Source organism: Mixophyes fleayi, chromosome 1 (assembly GCF_038048845.1).
Source record: "Mixophyes fleayi isolate aMixFle1 chromosome 1, aMixFle1.hap1, whole genome shotgun sequence".
Lineage (NCBI taxonomy): Eukaryota > Metazoa > Chordata > Amphibia > Anura > Limnodynastidae > Mixophyes > Mixophyes fleayi.
Genome location: NC_134402.1, coordinates 321,812,686 through 321,835,567, shown reverse-complemented (window position 1 = coordinate 321,835,567; position 22,882 = coordinate 321,812,686).

Here is a 22,882-nt window from a genome sequence, read left to right as displayed (position 1 = left end):
AATTGTCACAAATTGTCGAGAGATTGCAGGGTCCTCTGGTCAAGAGGTAACACACCAGCAGCAATGCCTTAGTTCACCAGGAGGTCCTCCATTACTTACAATTAATATTTTCTGAAATCCTTTGTATTGTGTCATGTACCTTTAGATCTATAGTAAAGGCATGTTGTACCAGATAAAAAAAAGCGCAGTCTATTCTTTTTAAAAGTTTTATTGCCAACATATTTAGGTGTGTGAGTTCATTCCATCAAATAAACCAGGTGCCTACCTTTCTTCAAATTTAGGATAACTGTATGATATTCATTGTTCAATGCACTCAGTTATTCCTGTCCATAATAGGGTAATAATAATCAACAAATTACCTTTTGTTTTCAGCAAGTCCTGTACTGAGAAGGAGGAGGAGGAGGAGAAGTGCGAGAGCAAAGACATGGGGTTATGGGAGAGGCTGAGTCCCTATTTATATTCGGCCTCCGTACACTTTCCCCAATTTCCTCTGCAGCCACCATTGGCAGACTGCACTTACACTTGTGCGGCCACATTATATTGTTTCCTAGTGGAAAATGAATCCTGCATTTAGTTACATCCAGATAATATAGAGAAACAGGTGTACTCATACCCAGGAATTCCCCATTCATTTCAAATTTCAGCAGATGGATTTGCTAATTCTTATCTTGTTGCACACCAGCAGATCAGAGGACATGATTTAATTCCCACCTTGCAATTGGTGTTTACTTCTACAGGCTATAATAATATTAGTCTATTCCTTGCACTCTTGCTTTCCCCCATTCATTTTCTTTCCGCCCTTCTCATACTTCCCACTTTTCTCCTAAGGTGAAATCCGCTACATAATCTGGTTTCTAACTCATAATCACTACCTGTCAAGGTTTACTTGTTCTCTATGCTTCACTTTTCAGTTACCTCGAACTTGACTCCCCCAGCTCACCTTATCAGTTTTAAACCATATTATTGCTTTCAGATTTCATTTAGCTTCTTTATTTCCTACCATATAGTACTCTAGACTTTTGTAGGCCATTTGCATCCCTTAACCAGCCTGGTATCAATTAACTCAGTAATCAGTTTTTCTCCTTCCGAAATCCATACTCAAACTTGCTTTTTCTCTTTTTCCCTTGCTATTATGTTTTAACATGATTTTTCTGGCATGGATGGGTCTCCTTGAACCCAAAATACGGTGCCTCTCCCAACTTGTTTTCATGCTGGAAGTGCCTACCCTTATGGAAGAACTCATGGCTATTCCTCTCACTACTGCCAAAAACTCTGTATGACATTGTCTGCTTAAACTAGAATTGAGAGCAGGGGCGGGCTGGGCCGGTAGGCAGGGGGGCATCGCCCCCCAGGGCCGCTCAGACTTTTCGCTTTTAGGGCCGGGGGGTAGGCCGATTGGCCACCCCCCGATGCAATTTCTCCGGATTTTTACCTGCGCCGCGTCAGCGCACAGGCGGCCGCATCCCATGACACGGGATGCGGCCACGTCATCAATGACGCGGCCGCATCCCGTGTTATGAGATGCGGCCGCCTGTGTGCCCCCCTGCCTGAAGTATCCCAGCCCGCGCCTGATTGAGAGCCACCCATGCTCAACCCTTGCAATTGTCATAAAAACTTCTTATCTCCTATCTCTAAGAAAATGTCCCCATCATACAACTCATTGCTTCCCTATGGTTCATTTTTCTCTCTAAGTATCCCTTAACACCTTCTAACACCACTTCACATTTCTCACTGGTCTAATGCCCAGTCATAAATGAAAAATATGTTAATCTCATCTCCTTCCTCATTACCTGTCAACATTTAAGTGAAAATCACATCTGAGGACATGTTCATCATGGTTAAGGAAATAGCCTCTTGAAGAACCTCACCACCTGAATTTGTCTTAGCCTTCAATATCTACAGAGATAATTTATACTCAGTTGAATCCAACAGGACACAAGAAATAGATCAACATTTCTACTTTGCAGTCTTTCTAAGATATCAGTGTGCAAAATGAATCAATTCGATTGATTCCAAAAAATTACAAAAAGTCACTGGATTCCCTTGGCTGAGATTTTTAAAAGCTAATTTCTGTCTTCTGGTCTGAGTTAACAGATAGGTTTTCGTGCTTATCAGGAACAGGATGGATTCGGGTGTTTTGGATAAGTACCATATACTATGAAAAATGGTGTTTTGCCAGACATGATTGTTATTATTAACAGCAAACCCATGCCATGGAGGTAAGTCAGATCACTTATACAGGTATATGGAAATATAGAACCTCAAATATTGCTCCAGAGTTTGGTTATCTCTTATGGTCTGGCTGTTGGATTGTGGAGGATAAGCCAAATAAAAATTCTATAGGACTTTGACATATATTGTACCCTATAATCCAAAATGATTTCCTGTTGGAGACCATGTAACCAAAAAAAGACTATTGATGAAGGACTGGGGTGGAAGTAATGATTAAAATGGAACATTTTGGAAAAACTATGACCAAAAGCTTTTCAAAATTGGTAGATCAGTAATGTTTGCCCAGGGTTTACTTGGAATGGATAAAGGGATTAGACATCTTGTAGCTGACTGATCAGAGATTTTGTTTTGTGCATAGGTGGAACAAGATGTAACTTATTCTAAAATATATATTTGAAGACCTGGTCACCAATAATTATGACTAATTTCCAAGGTTTCTTTATTCCCAGATGTCCATCAAGCTTGGAAAATTGTAGCCCAACAGAAAAGTTTCATCCAGAGTTCCTCAGCTACAAAGGATTTTCCACTTGGATTCTTGAAGGAGGAGATAGAGATCATTACTGTCCAACGAACTAGGAAAGACATCCAGAGTAAAGTTTTTGAAAACAGGATGGAAAGTCAACAAAAACTATAAAGCGAAAAGTGATCAGTGTACTGTCATGGGTTCAGACGTTGCAGTGTTTGGAGGTATTGCAGTTTTTTGTTGCCATATAAATAGCGACATCATATTTTGTTCCTTTTGACAGATGCCTCCACTGTTGTAATGTGAGCTTTATGACTATAATCTCCTGGTCTGCAATAGTATAATTTTTCTCTAGAGGAAACATTTTTGTAGAAAAGAAGCCACAAGGCTGTTTTTTCCCCAGAGTTCTTACTTTGAGATATTACTGATCCTACTAAGAATGATGAAGTGTCCAGCTTTAAGAAGAGTTGAAAGGCATCTGGGTACTGTACTGGCACAAGTGAAGAGGTCCTTTCAATGTTAGAAAAGCAGAGGTGGTTTTCCTGGTGAGAGCAGTTTTGGTAGCAATGACAGAAGAGTAGTTTTTAATTAATTAATAATAATTGCAAAGCCAAGCAATTGTTCATTAGCTTTTAGACCTACAGGCTGATAGGAGAAGACTTTTCAAGGTTCCATCTGAAGTCCTGAGGTGAAAATAATATGTTCCAAAAATAGTTTTGGCTGTTCAGAGATATATTTTTATAGAAGTAGTGGGTTAAAGAATTACATTTTACATAGAATGATATTTATTCCTTTTGTAAAATGCCTATTTGAAGGGTAATAGGGATGGTTTTAATCTGAACAGACCCCTCCGGGATGAAACTTCCATCAACAGCAATAAGTTTTTCCAACAGTAGTGAGAGGATTCCGAGCTTTGAAAGAAATCGCATTCAATAAAGTTTCCAGCTGCTCCAGAATCCAGGAAGGCAGATGTAAAAAATGTTGCTTTTTTGTAAAGAGAAATTCATCATTACAGGAATGGTTAAATTAGTAAATGGAGAGGGCGTAACCTGTTTAAGTTCCTGAGCAAATGGATTGACAAATATGACAATTGATTCTACAATATATCATATACCCAAAGTCCTTCTGCATGTACACTCCGCAGAGAGATGGGAATAACTCATTTGTATAGACTCTTCAGTGGAAAGAAGGAAGGGGTGTTGGAAACTAGGAGCCAAATGAACTGCATTTTCCTTGAGATGCTCTATCTCTTGGTTATATTCTCTGAAATGAAGACCCACCTTATTGCATAAGCAAAATAGATGATCAAGTAGGACTGCAAGATCCCGAGATGTCAGATAATTATTTTTGCATATTGAGAGACCTTGCCAAAAGGCAGCAAGTGAAGCCTCGTTATTCCATCCCAATTCTGAGTTTAGGGTCTAGAATTGTATGAAATACTGACTTACAGTCATGCTGCCCTGTCTGATATGTAAGAGACTGGGAGATGTTGGGGATCCTCCACAAGGTTTGTTAAAGACCTTATGAAAACCCAAGATAAAAGCAGAATAATTAGATGGTCACTATTTTACCATAAGGGAGAGGCCGAGGCCAAGTTTCAGTCCCGATAATGAGCTGATTATGAAGGTTACTTTAGCCTATTCAAACAAAAAAATAACAAGTTACTGTTCAAATTAATTGAATACTGGTTGGGAAATCCTCTACAGGTCCGTGTATTACCACTACAACAAAAAGGGGGATAAATCCACACATTAAACACGGGTTGTGTTTTGAATAGACATAATGTTGCGGTAACAGAAGAAACGCTTGTGACCACAATGTAATGTGCAGGAGCCAATGAGGTTTGAGCACATACATGCGACTAGAGATGCCTTGCAAGAAATATTATTTGATGCTATTTATTTTCCTGTTTTCGGCTTTCTCAGATAGATCCTGTAGAGTAGGGGAATGTTCATGGGTACAAAAAAGAGAACAACTACCTTAGGTGTTTATTATAAATGGCCTATACAAACAGTCACATAATATCCCAGATATGGACATATTAGTGATAGGCACTTGCTCACTTGTGCTGTGGAGTCTAATTGGAACCCTGGTCTTCACCAAGGACCCGTGCAACATACTGATGGACCCCAAGCTAGTGTTGCTAGATTACTGCTTATAGTAAATTGTCAGGTAGAGGTAGGGGAAAGGGCAGGAAGCTTAAGTTCAAAATCAGAATCCAAGGTCAGGGACAGGCAGCACAGATGCTAAACAGAATAACAAGGCAGTATATTAGGGTTACAAGCCATTAAACATAGTCAAACAGACAACCAAGATACAGAATCTGTTGTACAAGTAAGGCCTGAAAGAAACCAAGGGTTCTATAAATGTAGACCACATGTAGACCACATGGTTCAATCCCAGAATGTTCATCAAGGAACCCGGCAAGAGACTAATGGACTTTGCTGCGGCGAACCCCAGGAGTCAGTTAGATTCCAGCGTATATTGGAAACTTGGGAGAGCAGGCTCCTGAAGTCAGTAACTGGGTCACAGATAAGAGAATGGGTAGAGGAAAGAGCGTTAGGGAGGCTAATCCTGATCTGACCCCCCAAAATAAATATGTCAATTGGCAGGAGTAGCATTGCTGCAGCAGGATAGTTCCTCTAGCAATCAGGGGAATAATTGATCCAGTAAAAATGGGAACAGGAGTGTAATATATTGCATGGCATATACTGGTGTTAGAGGATTCAAATATTAGGAGGACACATAGGATATTTTTTGTTGCCAGGAACATGAATGCTCCTCGCTCCCAGGTGCTCGGGTTTGGCGTTTTGTGGATTGAATCAATAGATTGTTGGGAAGGGCTGGGGAGGATCCAGCAGTCATTGTATATATAAGTGCCAATGACAAAGTTAGAGGTAAATGGAAGGTCCTCAAAATCATTTTCAGTAAATTTAAAGCAAAGATCTTCAACATATCATTTTTTGAAATACTACATGTGCTATATGTTACATCTGTAAGCCAGTGAGAGCTTAGGCAGGTTCTTAAATAGTTGGGCAGTTGGTATAGAAATTGGTTTGGTATATAAATGAGGATTTGGGGTTTTTATAGAATTTGTTGCATTGCTACAGGCTTCCCGGGAGAGAAAGTCTGCTTTTCAATAGGGAGGGTGCAGTTTTGCTGTGGTAGAAGATAGATAGAAGGCTGAATGAGATTTCGAGCTAGGAACTGGAGGAGAGTGTGATGATAGATGTTGTGTGCAAGCTAGTGTAGACCAGCAGCAGGGCTTATTTGAAGGAAATTGGGGAGGATTGTGTGAGGGCTTAGAAGAGGGGATAAGGAGTATAGAAAATTAGAAATGACAGTAAAAATATCAAATATATAGTAAGACATGCTTGGAGTCTTCCAAACAATAGGTATCCGTCGGGCCACACCATCATTAAAGTACTGATTGAGGTTTGTTGTTGTTGTAAGGTAATTATAATAATAATAATTCTTAATTGTACTTAAATTCAAATATTATTACACATTAAAAAGGGCAGCAAACAGTGGCAGAGTCAGCTCAAACAATCATAGAAGCTAGTATACTGGGAAAGTGTACTCTTAAATTAAAGTACATAGAAATAGTTTAACTACTTTTGCAAGCATATACAAATGGCAACAATATTTCTAGGAATAAAAGACAATCAATGTGGTTGCATATGAAAGCATTGAACATAATAGAGTGGGAAAACAGTATTTATTTAAATTTTGAAATTAGGAAGATACAAGAGGTAATTTTATAGACGTATCCAAATATATCAAAAAGTATTTATAGTGTCCAGAAACACATATTTAAAATATAAATAAGAGGATTTCTAGGACAAAGGGACACACTATGGAATTGGAGGGTTGAAGACTGAAAGGTAAGTTAAAGATCTGTTTTACTGAAAGGGTGATAGTTCCATGGAAAAGTTTCCCAGAAGTTGTGGTGGGTACTCTTACAGTAAAAGAATTCAAGAAAGCATGGAACAAAAATATTGGTATTATTAAGAAAAAAAAAAACACATAAAAGAGCAGATTAAATGGAACTGCAAATCTCCCAAAATTTCAGCTGCTTTACTCAGTATAGGGAGCATGGTCTTGGCTCAATGGGGTGTACCAAGTACTTTTGAACCACTAGACTGCCCCTTACACCTCGCCCCTAACCACTCATTCATTGCCACATAGCTGGCACCCGTTCATCGCTGGGGTGTCCCTACCAACATTCTCATCATGGGAGAAATATATGCGTGGATTGACCGTGGGACAGAGCCCTAGAGTTGGGACTCTCCTGCCTGAAATGGGACAGTCGGGAGTTTTGCAACTGGTTCTTTTTTGCAGCAAAGCTCTATGTTTCAATATTTAAGTTGAAATGAAAAAATTGCTTTCTAAGTGGTTGATGTGATGTGCAATACATTGTATATAATACATTGATAAGGACTGGTCAAGTCTAAAAAAGTTAAGTCTTAGGGACTGATTCAATTACGAGCTTTATGACATCACCGCAATGTCTGGTTGTGTGCAATTCCCATACCCCAACATCACAGATTTTCCTGCACATTTCTTTGAGGTGCGAGCAAAAATCCGATTGCCTTCGTGACTATTCCTGAGGCACTCTGTGGCACATCGCAAGTAACTGAATTGGTCCCTTTGAGTAGGTAATTTTAAAATGGATCTTTGTATTGCAACTGATGTGATATATTAGTATACAACAGTGTTCATCTGGTGTTGCACATAACATCTGGTATATAATATATAAGTACATGGTGTAGGGGTCGCTATGTACATGGGTAGAGAACTGGTTGAAGGATAGAAGGCATAGGATAATTATAAATGGAACAATAATTAGTGGTATACCACAGGGATTCGTATTGGGTCTGGTCCTTTAATGTTTTTTATTAATGACTTTATAGATGGCTTCAATGTAAAGTACCCATACTTGCTGTTATGCAGGCTTATTAAGACACAGCATAACAGTAACTTGCTAAAAACAATTGAGACAGAATGGCAAGCTGGAATTGAACATGGATAAGTGTAAAGGGATGCCCTTAGACCATGATAAAAACTATACTACATACACATTAAATAGAATACAATTGAGGAAAACTGAATAACATCACACTGTGCCAGGCAGTGGCTTCAAAAGGAGAATACAATCCTGGGATGCATAATAAATGGGATACACAAACAGTTGTTGGACTATATCATATGGGGGTATAGTTTTGGGTATTTCACTGTAAGAATTCAAGAGAGTTTAGATGCGGGAAAATCACTAATAAAGTAAATGGAAGGGATAAATTATAAAGGGGGTTATAAATACTAGGTTTGCTTACTTTGGGGAACAGTACTCATCCAAGCTGACCTTAATTGCAAATGTTTTATTTTCTGTAAGGTGGTTAAGCTGTGGAATTCCTTACCAGATAGTGATGGTTAAATTGGAAACTGTCAGACTGTGGGGGGGTGGTAGCTTTACCTTCCTTTGTATCAACACAATTAGAATGTATAACTGGTTGAACTTAATGGACTGGTCTTAATATCAACCATACTAACTATATGCCTGGCACATTATGCTGTGCTAGGCACAATTAAGCAGTGAGCATTCTTAAATAGCTTGATGATCTTTTCTTTGATACCTGCTATTAGAGTAGGGCAGTGGTTCCCAAACTGTTCCCCGTTGCTCCCTGGGGTGCAGCGGCAATCTCACAGGGGTGCCGTGGCCAGGACCAGTGGTAAGCAAGGCGGGGGAGTACTTGGTAATTATTATGGCTTAGGGGTGTCTTGAAAAAATTATGGAGACCCTAAGGGTGCCTTAAACTGAGAAAGTTTGGAATCCACTGGAGTAGGGAGTGAATACTATTTATTAGTAACTTTTCCACACACCTGCATACATCACACAAGTTAAATGGAGGTAGTGGTGAATATATGCATCTGTGCATGGTTTCTTTGAAAAATATTATCAGCAGACTTAACATATAGACAATGCCGAGGAGAGAGATTTGCAGTTTAAATTAGAGATGAGCGCACTCGGATTTGGTGAATCCGAGCCCACCCGAACGTTTCTGATCCGAGTCGGATCTGAGACAGATCCGGGTATTGGCGTCAAATGAAAACCTGAAACCGAGGCTCGGAGTCATAATCCCGCTGTCGGATCTCGCGATACTCGGATCCTATAAATTCCCCGCTAGTCGCCGCCATCTTCACTCGGGCATTGATCAGGGTAGAGGGAGGGTGTGTTAGGTGGTCCTCTGTCCTGGTAGATCTCGTGCTGTGCTGTTTAGTTCTGTGCTGTGCTGTGCTGTGCTGTGTTCTGCAGTATCAGTCCAGTGGTGCTGTGTGCTGTGCTCTGTCAATTTTGAGTTCAGTGGTGCTGCTGGGTCCTGTGCTGTGTCCTGTTCAGTCCAGTGGTGCTGTGTCCTGTGCTCTGTGCTTCTAAGGGCATAGTTATTTCCCCATTATTCCCAAGTGTTTAAAAAATAAAAAAAAACTTCTAAAAAAAAATACAAAAAAATTATTAAAAAAAAAATTAATTACAACAAAATTTGCAAAACCAATCCTGCAATATAAGCCCATTGGTACTGCAATATTACCAAGTTCACACATTCAGCAGTAAAAGTCCAGTGGTACTGCAATATTACAAAGTTCACACATTCTGCAGTATCAGTCCAGTGGTGCTGTGTCCTGTGCTCTGTCCTTCTGAGTTCAGTGGTGCTGCTGGGTCCTGTGTTGTGTCCTGTTCAGTCCAGTGGTGCTGTGTCCTGTGCTCTGTGCTTCTAAGGGCATAGTTATTTCCCCATTATTCCCAAGTGTTTAAAAAATAAAAAAAAACTTATAAAAAAATAAAAAATAAAAATTCAAAAAAAAAGTAATTATAACCAAATTTGCAAAACCAATCCAGCAGTATAAGTCCATTGGTACTGCAATATTACCAAGTTCACACATTCTGCAGTATCTTGTGCTACATATAATGGAGACCAAAAATTTGAAGGATAAAGTAGGGAAAGATCAAGACCCACTCCCTCCTAATGCTGAAGCTGCTGCCACTAGTCATGACATAGACGATGAAATGCCATCAACGTCGTCTTCCAAGCCCGATGCCCAATCTCCTAGTAAAGGGAATGTAAAATCTAAAAAGCCCAAGTTAAGTAAAAGTAGCAAAAAGAGAAACTTAAAATCATCTGCGGAGAAACGTAAAGTTGCCAATATGCCATTTATGACACGGAGTGGCAAGGAACGGCTTAAGCCCTGGCCCGTGTTCATGACTAGTGGTTCAGCTTCACCCAAGGATCTTAGCCCTCCTCCTCCTCCCCCCCCTACAAAAAATTGAAGAGAGTTATCCTGTCAGCAACAAAACAGCAAACAACTCTGCCTTCTAAAGAGAAATTATCACAAATCCCCAAGGCGAGTCCAAGGGTGTTGGTGGTTGCGAAGCCTGACCTTCCCATCACTGTACGGGAAGAGGTGGCTTCTTCCACCATTTGCAGCAAGCCCTCTGCATATGCTGGAAGGATCACCCACAGTCCAGTTACAGATTTGGCTAATGAAGGTGTGAATGTTGTACACCGGGAGGAGGATATTGATGTAGCTGGCGCTGAGGAGGATGTTGATGATTATGATGCAGACAGATACCAAATTGCCTTTCTCAATTTCTATTTATATTCTAGATTATATAACGGCTGAATAGTTTTCTATTTTACTCCTAGTGGAGAGGGGATCTGATGCAGACAGATACCAAACTGCCTTTGTCCATTTCTTTGTATATTTGAATTTCTAGTTCTACAGTCTATGCAGGCTGCTTTTTTTATATTCAACTATAAGTGTAGGGCGGGGGGGGCATAGATAGCCACCAAAGTAATGTGGTCCATTTAATTTCACTTTCTAGCTCCACAGTCTGTGCAGCCTGCTTTTTTTTATCTTCAAAGTATTTACAAGCCTTGCAATCTAAATTAACAATAGGTGGTGACGTGCTAGAATTACTGTAGTGTTTATATGTTATAAACACTACACTTGGAAGTTGGAGGAGGTATTGTGGCCCCGGTACCAAATTTAGTACCGGGGCCACTCCACTATACAGTCCAGATAGAGGTGTATCAGATATTAAACAACGTTGACTGTTGCTGCAAAATTTTTAAATAATATTGTGGGGAACACTACACTATGCAGTCCATAAACTTTTTTGGTGGAATTCAGACCCGTGGAGGGTTTTTTAATTATATTGTGGCCCCGGTAAAAAATTGTGTACCGGGGCCACCCCACTACGCAGTCAAGAAACTTTTTTTTTGGAATTCAGACCCGTGGAGGGTTTTTTAATTATATTGTAGGGACCACTCCTCTACGCAGTCCAGATAAATTTTTTGGTGCGATTCAGACCAGTTGATGGTTTTCTTATTATATTGTGGTGACCACTCCTCTACGCAGTCCAGGTACATTTTTTGGTGCGATTCAGACCAGTTCAGGGTTTTTAAATTATATTGTGGTGACCACTCCTCTACGCAGTCCAGGTACATTTTTTGGTGCGATTCAGACCAGTTCAGGGTTTTTAAATTATATTGTGGTGACCACTCCTCTACGCAGTCCAGGTACATTTTTTGGTGTGATTCAGACCAGTTGATGGTTTTCTTATTATATTGTGGTGACCATTCCTCTACGCAGTCCAGGTACATTTTTTTGGTGCGATTCAGACCAGTTCAGGGTTTTTAAATTATATTGTGGTGACCACTCCTCTACGCAGTCCAGGTACATTTTTTGGTGCGATTCAGACCAGTTGATGGTTTTCTTATTATATTGTGGTGACCACTCCTCTACGCAGTCCAGGTACATTTTTTTGGTGCGATTCAGACCAGTTCAGGGTTTTTAAATTATATTGTGGTGACCCACTCCTCTACGCAGTCCAGGTACATTTTTTGGTGCTATTCAGACTAGTTCAGGGTTTTTAAATTATATTGTGGTGACCACTCCTCTACGCAGTCCAGGTACATTTTTTGGTGCGATTCAGACCAGTTCAGGGTTTTTAAATTATATTGTGGTCACCACTCCTCTACGCAGTCCAGGTACATTTTTTGGTGCGATTCAGACCAGTTGATGGTTTTCTTATTATATTGTGGTGACCACTCCTCTACGCAGTCCAGGTACATTTTTTGGTGCGATTCAGACCAGTTGATGGTTTTCTTATTATATTGTGGTGACCACTCCTCTACGCAGTCCAGGTAAATTTTTTGGTGTGATTCAGACCAGTTGATGGTTTTCTTATTATATTGTGGTGACCACTCCTCTACGCAGTCCAGGTACATTTTTTGGTGCGATTCAGACCAGTTCAGGGTTTTTAAATTATATTGTGGTGACCACTCCTCTACGCAGTCCAGGTACATTTTTTGGTGCGATTCAGACCAGTTCAGGGTTTTTAAATTATATTGTGGTGACCACTCCTCTACGCAGTCCAGGTACATTTTTTGGTGCGATTCAGACCAGTTGATGGTTTTCTTATTATATTGTGGTGACCACTCCTCTACGCAGTCCAGGTACAATTTTTGGTGTAATTAAGACCAGTTGATGGTTTTCTTATTATATTGTGGGGACCACTCCTCTACGCAGTCCAGAAAGATACCTCGTTGCAACGTTTTGGACTAATAACAATATTGTGAGGTGTTCAGAATACACTGTAAATTAGTGGAAATGATTGTTATTGAATGTTATTGAGGTTAATAATAGCGTAGGAGTGAAAATAAGCCCAAAAACTTGATTTTTAAACTTTTTATGCTTTTTTCAAAAAAAATCCGAATCCAAAACCTTAAATCCGAACCAAAACCTTTCGGCAGGTGTTTTGCGAAACAAATCCGAACCCAAAACCTCAAGAAAATCCGAATCCAAAACACAAAACACGAGACACCAAAAGTCGCCGGTGCACATCCCTAGTTTAAATACATCATCATCTTTGCCTTGAACAAGGTGGTTGTGAGGATCGGCCAGGGGCATCAGGTAGGTCAGAAGTAATGACAGGAGCAGTATTAATCCAACATGCGGTTTAGTGTCCATCTTCGCCCTCTGTTGTGGTGAAAACACAAAAGAGGCATATGGGTTTGCACTACTGCTTCTGCCTGGTAAAGCAGTACTTGTGGTAGACTTGCATGGCTCTCTCCTAACCCGCTCTCGGGGCATGTCATGGCACCTACCCAAATGGGTCTCCAACCTGTATTCATCCCCTGTCTTGGACATCATACAAGTCACCTTCATCTCATATTGCTGCATAAAACACTCGCAGGATATTATGAAGGTATTTGAATCCACTGATAGGTTTCTATACAAACAAATCAGCAAGGGTGTCTATAATGTATGTCCCAATTGAGATATGACTTCTCTGTAATAATGTTTCTTGTCTAACCCGTAAAAACCTAAAATAAAAACAAAAAAGGGACATTGGATCTATTCATAATACTAACCCCTCCTTTGACCATGTTTGGCTATGCTGACCGTGTATGACCAAGTATTATCACTTTAGCCTCTTCGACCTCCGCTCCCACCAGTGAATGATCCTTCATGATAACTCAGCAAGATTGCAGCCCTATATATTATTGCATGTGATTTATCCAACTTGATCTACATGTAGTTTTTGCATAAGTTACTCTGTATTATTCCAATTTATTTTCATTGTTTTATTCTGATTTCCATTAGGTTGTTTTGCAAATATAATGGGAGGATAATAATATGCAGTCAATATGTAAATATTTTATTTTTCTCTATTTGCTAAGTGTTGTATGTATGCAATTTTCTGTATTCCATTGTTACATATTAATAATTGTTTTGTTCTATTTTATTGTTCTGCAAAGGTAAATAAAAGATTTATAAAACGCTCGCTAGGACGTCCTGGAAGAGTGCCAGCAGCACATTTTCACCCTGCAAATGACCACATAGAGATTCGGTATCTTTCCTGCTTCCCCAGTTCACTTCTGTGATGCACACTTACTGGTGACACTGGGAGACACAGCTTCCTCCACTGCTTCTACTATATTGCACCAATCCCGTAGCAGAGTTAGATGTCCTACCTCTGTGAACCACATCTTTAAGTATGAGATGAGGTTTTCCCTTCAGTTCCAACACCTCAACTAGACATGATAAATCCAGACTTTAAAAAAACTGCAAGTTTATTAGAAAAAAGCTACCCTCGCTATGAATTATTAAAATGCTTTATGTTAATTTAGCAGATGAGATTTCTTTCTTTAGACTACCTAAAACAATTACTGTTCTTCAAGGAAACAGAAAACTTCAACTTAGCAATTATAATTTGACTTGTAATTGGCAGGAACAGTACATGTACGTTTCTCTTTCCACATAATAGTTTATTCAGTGAAGAGGTGAAGCCGAATTCCTGTGTCCTCTTTTCTGATAGCAATCCCATCAAAGTTGTGTGGTTAACACCTCCTGCAAACACCAGACAGGCACTTGTATAACTGTCCTCGTGTCACAAAGAACTTCATTTTGGAACCCCCTAACCCAGTTTAGTTACAAGGCTTTAGCCTTAGCTTATCAGGAACACCTGCACCGAATAACATATTAGCCATGGCATGGGTGGTCTACATAATAATTTATCCTTGCCTTTGTTTGGTGACTGCATTTTTTAAAGAAGCTTTTGAAAATGTTCTTATTTTACAAGTTTTTGTTACATGGTATATGAATGGTGCAATTGTATTATATTACTGTTAGTTTCCCCTTTTTGCTTTTTATGCTTGGATGATTCTCCCCAGGTAGACCCTGCCAAAGTGTTATTGTAGTTTAATGAATGGAAGCACTGTAATATAGAAATTGCCTACAATCACCCTGTAAACTCAAGTAAACAAGCCTGTTGTGTATTAGTGTGATCTAGTCATGTTGTTGTTAATTAATTCTGTGTAGATGTTGTAAAGAGAGGGATAATGGCATTGCCAGCTATGTTTTGATTATAAAAGTGATCTGGCTATTCACGTGTATGCTTAATAAATATTTTTGGCAGGCAAGTGAAGAGGTGAAAGGGGTACCTATAAATCTTCAACATTATTGCTTTAAATATGATGCTGTGAAAATGTTTCGCTTGTTCCTCCTTGAAGGCATCTCCACTCTTAATCACTGTGTAGTAAATCAAAGTTGATGTAAACTGAGATTAAGCAGCCTATTTAAAACAGTAATAGGAGAAAGTTCATTTATTGACTGAAATCACCAGGAAGATGTAGCAAAGAAACCTAGCTTGTAGTAAGAGACAACTATTAAACAGCTCCAATAAAAACAGTACTTGCGTACAGAGAGCTGTGCGGTTAATTTTTTTTATTACCTTGTTATAGAATAGAAGGAAGGTTTATTTTTTCCTTCGTCTTCATTTCTTCACAGCCAACAACATGCATAACCAGGTTTTTCTCAATCTAACTGTCATGGTTCTTCATTCAAATCATTTTAGTAGGAGCTTTGCTCATTTTTTTAATGTGATTTGTTGCCAAAATCTATTATACAGGTTCATAGCGGTTTGCTATTTTTCACTTTTAAAACTAATTCTGCTGACCACTTTCGTTCAGCTCAAGATCATCTCCATCGATGTAGTTAATTCATTAGGCTGTTTATGTACTCTAGACCATACTTGCCAACTCTCCCGGAATGTCCGGGAGACTCCCGCATTTTGCGAGAGTCTCCCGGACTCCTGGACGAGTGTGGCAATCTCCCGAATTCTGCCCACTTCACTAGTAAGTGCCCCACTTCCTAGTGAAGTGGGCAGAATTAGATCCTAAACGCCGCAATTCCTGGTGAGGCAAATGACGCGGTTGCGTCATGCCGTCACAGGGGGCGGGGCCAAAATGACATGCTCTAGACCCTTCCCCCTGCTCCTCTGTAATGTCCTATTAATACCTGTCATATTTCCTGCAAAGCAAATGCACTTTTCACTCTCTTAATGCTAATGAGCAAATACATCTACCGTCAGAGGAGAGCATTTACGAAGCACCCCCAAGGTGCACTACAAAATAATTTGGCTTGTGCACAAAGTGCAGCTGGATGGTCCAGTCAGCGCATTTCAATGTGGATGTCTACTCTCCACCCTCTGGAGACACCTGCGCAAACTAGCAGTCTGCCTTGGTGTGCAGAGTGGTGGGAAAACTTCCAGAGGCTCTCACTGTGCAAAAGTTCCAATTTCACATTAAAGTGTCCTACCACTTTAGTAGCACCACAGCCAATAAATTTAACTTTTCACCATTTTTTAATGCTTGGTTTATATAAATTAATGATAACAGTGATGGAAAATCAGAAGTGTTTTTATTACATCTGGTAATTTTGTGTCTGTGAAGTTTTTTTCAATTGCTCTAGAAATGCGATTATCCACCAAAGTGTAATGTGGAGGCTCAAACCGGGTCACACTAAAAGTATAGGACGACATATGAAAAAAGCTAGCTCTGAGCAAGTGTAAACTTGGGGTCCTTTTGCAGAGGGAAAATGGCAATGCCCCCCTCCGCACAGCAACACATGCCCCTAGAAATGTGCCCTTTCCAACCCGTTTTTCTTTTTACAATTATCATACTCTGTAACATGCAGTGATACTTCTATGCTGCTCACAAAATAAGGCAAACTCTGCCCTTGGACACCCACCTCTTATACTATGTCTTTGCAAAATTCTGCTCTTCCACTAAAGTTGCTTGTCTTCTTCCATAAATGCATGTGCTACCACAGAAATCAAGACGCACGCAAATCTAGGCACCCGGTCAGAGCCGCCAAGAAGAATTCCGGTACAGCAACTTCTTGGGGCCCCTTCCATAGCTGCTGGAGGGGGTGTGGCCACACCTAGTTTATGGCTCCTCCCACTGCACAGGCAGACCAGGCCTCCCCTACTCTCTCTGTGCCCCTGCTCATGGTAGGGACTAATACTGGTTTTGCACAGCGCAGTGGATGTTTTGAGGTGTTTTACAAATAACGAAAAATGTATTAGATGTAATTTGCCTGTTTTTACGCACATGCGCATGATATTGTCTATTCTGGGATCACTCACATTTTCTTTAGGTCATAGAGTTCTTTAGGAGGGAATTCAATTACCTGCGAAGTCCCATCGAATTATCGTGTGATGTGCACCTGTGTGCAATTCTGGGTCATATGGTAAGTAAAACATTGCTGATTTCTGCTTACAGGTCTATAGTACCCTAACAACCCATGGAGTGTCATCTCGTGAGGCTCCAATAGGTCTTTTATTTATTTCTTAGAAATCTGGAAAAAAAAAAATCAGAAATAAATAACTATTAAAATTATTGTACCATACTATCTGTATACTCACTGCTACTTTACATAATCTGTTATTTAATAGATGTCTGGTCTTTGTATAATTATCTTTAGTTAACTAATGAATTATGTAACACATTATAGATCATTGCTGGATGTGTATTTTATACTACCGTAAATTTCATGTACAACACAGCTGAGCTTTTGTGGTGCCTCATTTTATATATATATATATTAGGGGTGTGCACAGGCCACTTTTGATGTTTTGGGTTCTGATTAGCTTGAGGTTTTGGGTTCTGATTTGTTTTGCCAAAACACCCCACGAAAGGTTTTGGTTCTGATTTTGGGTTATGATTTTTTTTTAAAAAAGCATAAAAAGTGCTAAATTCCATATTTTTGTTTTTTTTTCACTCCTACACTATTATTAACCTCAATAACATTCATTTCCACTAATTTCCAGTTTATTCTGAACACCTCACACCTCACAATATTGTTTTTAGTCCAAAAGGCTGCACCAAGGTAGCTGGATGTCTAAGCTAAGCGACACAAGTGGGCGGCACATACACGTGGCCCATCTAGGAGTGGCACTGCAGTGGCAGACAGGATGGCAGTTTGCAAGAGTTTGCTAGAGGTGCAAGATGGAATTGTCCTTGGGCCCTCGCACCCACCCTGATGTTGTTGAAATAGGACATTCGCACTTTAACAAACCAATCAGGAACAGTAAACGTAGTTTAATCTCTGGTACTAATATTTCTGGACTGCAGGAACAGTGAACGTAGTTTAATCTCTGGTACTTATATTTTTGGACTGCAGGAACAGTGAACGTAGTTTAATCTCTGGTACTAATATTTCTGGACTGCAGGAACAATGAACGTATTTTTATATATTGCAGTACTAATATTTCTTGACTGCAGGAACAGTGAACCTATTCATATATTGCAGTAGAAATTTGTATAGACTTTTTTTATAGTTTTTTTATATATATTTTTTAATTATTTTTGTATATTTTTTTTATAATTTTTTTTTCCTTTTTAATAGTTTTTAAATAACAATGGCCTTAGCAGAACAGAGCACAGGACACAGCACCACTGGACTCAGCAGGACAGAGCACAGGACACAGCACCACTAGACTCAGCAGGACAGAGCACTGGACAAAGCACCACTGGACTCAGCAGGACAGATCACTGGACAAAGCACCACTAAACTGATCAGCAGGACAGAGCACAGGATCTCCCAAGTAACCACTGAAAATAAGCAGGACAGGGGCTCCCAAAATACAACCTCCCTCTTCAGTGATCGCAGGCAGAATGAAGATGGCGGCCGCGAGCGGGGAATTTATGACATCCGAGTCTCGCGAGATCCGACGCGAGACTTGGATGTCATAGCCTCGTTTTGGATTCATTTGGCGGCCGGAAATACCCGAACAGTGCTCGGATCCCGTCGGATCCGCACTGTTCGGGTGGGCTCGGATTAGCGAAATCCGAGCCCGCTCATCTTTAATATACATATATACTTAATTATCATCAATAAAGTCACAAATAATGTGCAGAGTACATATTGTCAAAATAATATAGAAAAGTAAGAAAAAGTTACATAGCAATATCATGTCACTATATTGTAATGTATCTTTTCTTACCTTTCTGTTCTCATTTATTGAACAACTAAGAATTATATATATATATATATATATATATATATATATATATGTATACAAACAAAGCATTTCTGTTTTAAGTGATAAATTGACTAGTTGATAGGGAATAATGTGTAAAATTAAATGGTACAATGTACGATTTCGACTGGATCATGAAGCAGCTTTATGTACATTAGTTACATGTACAAAGGTTCCTTTAAGAAGCACTTTGCAGTTTGCTGGTTTTCTGTTGAAGTATAAAACTTGGTGTCTTGTGGATATCATGAGACATAGCCGTGCTGTTCATTAAAACAAATACATAAGAGTACAACAATAAACCATAAATGAGTTAATGGATATCCCAAGTATGGCTAGATAACATTTGATTGTATCACTCACCTTTTTGTGACAAAGGTGCCATCTCCTGTCACTAGAGTAACAATTAACAGACACACTGGCGCCCAGACACCTACGCTAAATATTACTATGGAAACTGCAAAGGCCCATCCCTGATAGAGCCCTATCTCCTTTCCACACTGCAGTGAATTACACACTTGATAAGCATTAAATGGGAGGAGATTCCTTTATGGCTTTGGCTGCAAGCAGGGTTCAGGGCAATAGATGAGTCTGTTATATAGTGGGGGGGGCCTTATCTTCTTATCGCCTCTCTCTTCCCTGTTTCTTTCCACCTACAACCCATAACCCCAGTCTATATAAACACATAAAAGTAAGAGTTTACTCAGAGTTTTATGAGGCTAAACATGCAATTACCTTGGTGCCGGGACGGATAGGTGCGAAGGGACACAGGTCAGGGAGGGAAGGTGTGTGTTTAGTGTTTTATTGTCCTGTTTTTGTAACACCTGGGGAGTAGGTGTGGGTGAGTCCCTGAGGATAAAGGGCCTTTTCCTGATGCACCCTTGATAACTTTGGATCAACTTAACCTCTTAGCTGAGTTTTCTACACTGTATTATCATTCCTTCACAGTGCAAGGGTTAATTAAGAGGCATTGAAGTGAAACATAATTTGAGAGAAACAAATGCAACAAGGTATATTGGATTTATATTTCACCAATATGGTAATTCAATGGAATGGTCCAGCAGTAGTTGGCATTCTAAGAAAAAACAAGAATGTGAAGATTTTTTTCTTATGCACTAAAAGAACCTATCTGAAGTCATCATCATCATCATCATCATCACCATTTATTTATATAGCGCCACTGATTCCGCAGCTCTGTACAGAGAACTCATTCACATCAGTCCCTGCCCCATTGGAGCTTACAGTCTAAATTCCCTAACATACACACACAGACAGAGAGAGGGAGACTAGGGTCAATTTTTTTGATAGCAGCCAATTAACCTACAAGTATATTTTTGGAGTGTGGGAGGAAACCGGAGCACCCGGAGGAAACCCACGCAAACACAGGGAGAACATACAAACTCCACACAGATAAGGCCATGATCAGGAATTGAACTCATGACCCCAGCGCTGTGAGGCAGATGTGCTAACCACTTCGCCACCGTGCTGCCCGAAATATGAGCAGCTTGCAGAGAGCTGCAAATGGGAAGTCAATATGTAACATGTCCATTCTCTCTTGTGAATTTTGCAAGTCACATTTTACCATACCTTCCAATAGTCCAACAGCCAATAGGAGTCAGTCATAGGGGCATGACCTCAGTGGGGAGCCTGATGCGAATCTTCTTTGTTCACACTGTGGGGCAAACATTAGTGGTTAAGGTGGAAAGCGAGATTTTGCCTGTAGGGGAAGCCCTGCATAGGCAGGTTAAGGAAAGTAAGGTGAGGAGACTCAGTCATATCTGGGGCCTGTGCAGTACATAAAAGGTGCGCTGGGCTTCAGCTGGGGCCTACGAAGGTTCACAATGAATACGCCACCTGGTGTAATATGGATGTCATACATTTCACCAGCTTTTAAGCTGCTATCATGGATCACTGTGTGCACCTCAGGATAAAGCACAATGGATGGACAAAAAAGCACCTGTGAGTAATTACACTTTAGTAGACTATAGTAATGAAAACTCATCATTCAACTGTATCTCTTCTCCTTCCCTTTCTGAAGCTGGGTACACACTACAGAAATTTCAACCAACTTTTTATGCCAAGCGATTTTACATGCGATCGATGTTCCGATTGCTCGGTCCATGGACTGCATACACACTAGCCTTGTTTAGGATGATAAAGGGAAGAGCGGACGTCCCTTTAGCGACTTTTTACAGCCATGTTGTAGTGAGCAATGACTGTAATTTCGTACTCACTGTTGTGGATCGGTCGCAAGTTTATACACACTACACAACGGAAATGAGATTGGAACGAAAATATTAAACGGTACGACCAACCAAATGAGGCGACAATCGTCCATTTGGGCAGACTTTCGACCATCGTGTCAGTGCACACACTGACCCGACTTTTGAAGGGGCGGTCGTATGTCGGCTGATTTAGCCGATTATTGGATGAATACTGTGTAGTGTGTACCCAGCTTGACCCTTCAGATCCCATTACTACATTATAGAAGGGTTGATTGAAACTGCAGTAAATAATGGCATGTTACAGAGAAGGGACAAACAAACACATCTCAAACTTAAGTGTATGGGAACACTATGCATCTCATTAAATATCAGCAGGCCTTATTTAGAGGTTTTCCCTGTATGAGAATGTGTGATATACTTACTGTGTGCATGATATGCTAGTATAACCTGCACTATAACAACTAGCAGAATCATCTAGACCAGTAGTGTACAGCCTGTGGGTTCCCAGAATGTGTTTTTGTGGTCAATGGTTTGTCAGATATTCCATACCTAAATTCTACTGACAACCTCCTCTTTAGGAGTCCCAGAATAATACCATCCTGACACTTGGGGGCCCAGGACAATGGTGCACAGATACTTGGGGGTAAATGTATCAGATAGCAAATTTTGCAAATCACCGATGTCCGGCAAATTTGCATGGTAAATTTAAAGCGACAATGGCTTTAAAGGCAAGTTTTGCCTTTAAAGCTATTGCCGCTTTAAATTTACCATGCAAAGTCGCCAGATTTTGGCGATTTGCAAAAATGGCTATTTGATACATTTACCCCCCAGGGCTCTTTAAACCAGTGTCTGGATTGATGCCGTCACTTAAATTTTTTTCTAAACCTCCATGCATTTCTTCATATATTCTATTGTATCACTAGAGCTCAAAACCTTTTTCATATGCATTAGAATATACACTGATCAGCCACAACATTAAAACTACTGAAAAGTGAAGTGGATAACTTTATTTATCATGTTACAATGACACCTGTCCAAGGGTGGGATATATTAGGCAGCAGTGAACACTCAGTTCTTGAAGTTGATGTGTTGGAAGCAGGAAAAATGGGCAAGCGTAAGGATCTGAGCAACTTTGATAAGGGGCAAATTGTGATGACTAGAGAACTGGGTTAGAGCATCTGTAAAACAGCAGGTGTTGTGGGGTGTTCCTGGTATCCTGCTAAAATAGGTGCAAGGAAGGACAACTGGTGAACCGGTCATGGGCGACCAAAGCTCATTGATGCGCATGGGGAGTGAAGGCTAACCCGTTTGGTCAAATCCCACAGCAGAGCTTCTGTGGTGCAAATTGCTAAAAAAGTTAATGCTGGTAATAATAGAAAGGTGTCAAAACACACAGTGCATCATAGCTTGCTGCATATGGGGCTACATACCCACAGACCGGTCAAAGTGCCCATGCTGCACCCTGTCCACTGCCAGAACGGGAAGATAAAGTAATGGATAAAGGTGGTCTGGTCTGATGAATCATGTTTTCTTTTACATCATATTGACAGTTAGGTGCATGTGCGTTGTTTACCTGGGGAAGAGATAGCACAAGGAGGAACTATGGGATGAAGGCAAGCCGGAGGAGGCAGTGTGATGCTCTTGGCATTGTTCTGCCAGGAAACCTTGGTTTCTGGCATTCATGTGAATGTTACACTGACACAAACCACCTACCTAAACGTTGTTGTTGCTTACCAAATACACCCATTCATGTCACTGGCATTCCCTGGTGGCAGTGGCCTCTTTGGCAGGATAATGCGCCCTGTCACACTGCAAAAATTGTTCAGTAATGGTTTTAGGAACATGACAAAGAGTTCAAGGTGTTGACTTGGCCTCCAAATTACCCAGATTTCAAACTGATTGAGCATCTGTGGGTCGTGCTCAGGGGCATGCTGGGCCGGTCCCATAGTGAGCTACTTTAGGCTGGGTCACTGGGCCACCTGCATTTTTTTTCATTGAAACATTAAAATTTGCCATCCCACACCTGGTTGTGCTGGAAAAATACTTCACAACTTACAGGAATTGAAGGATCTAGCAAGG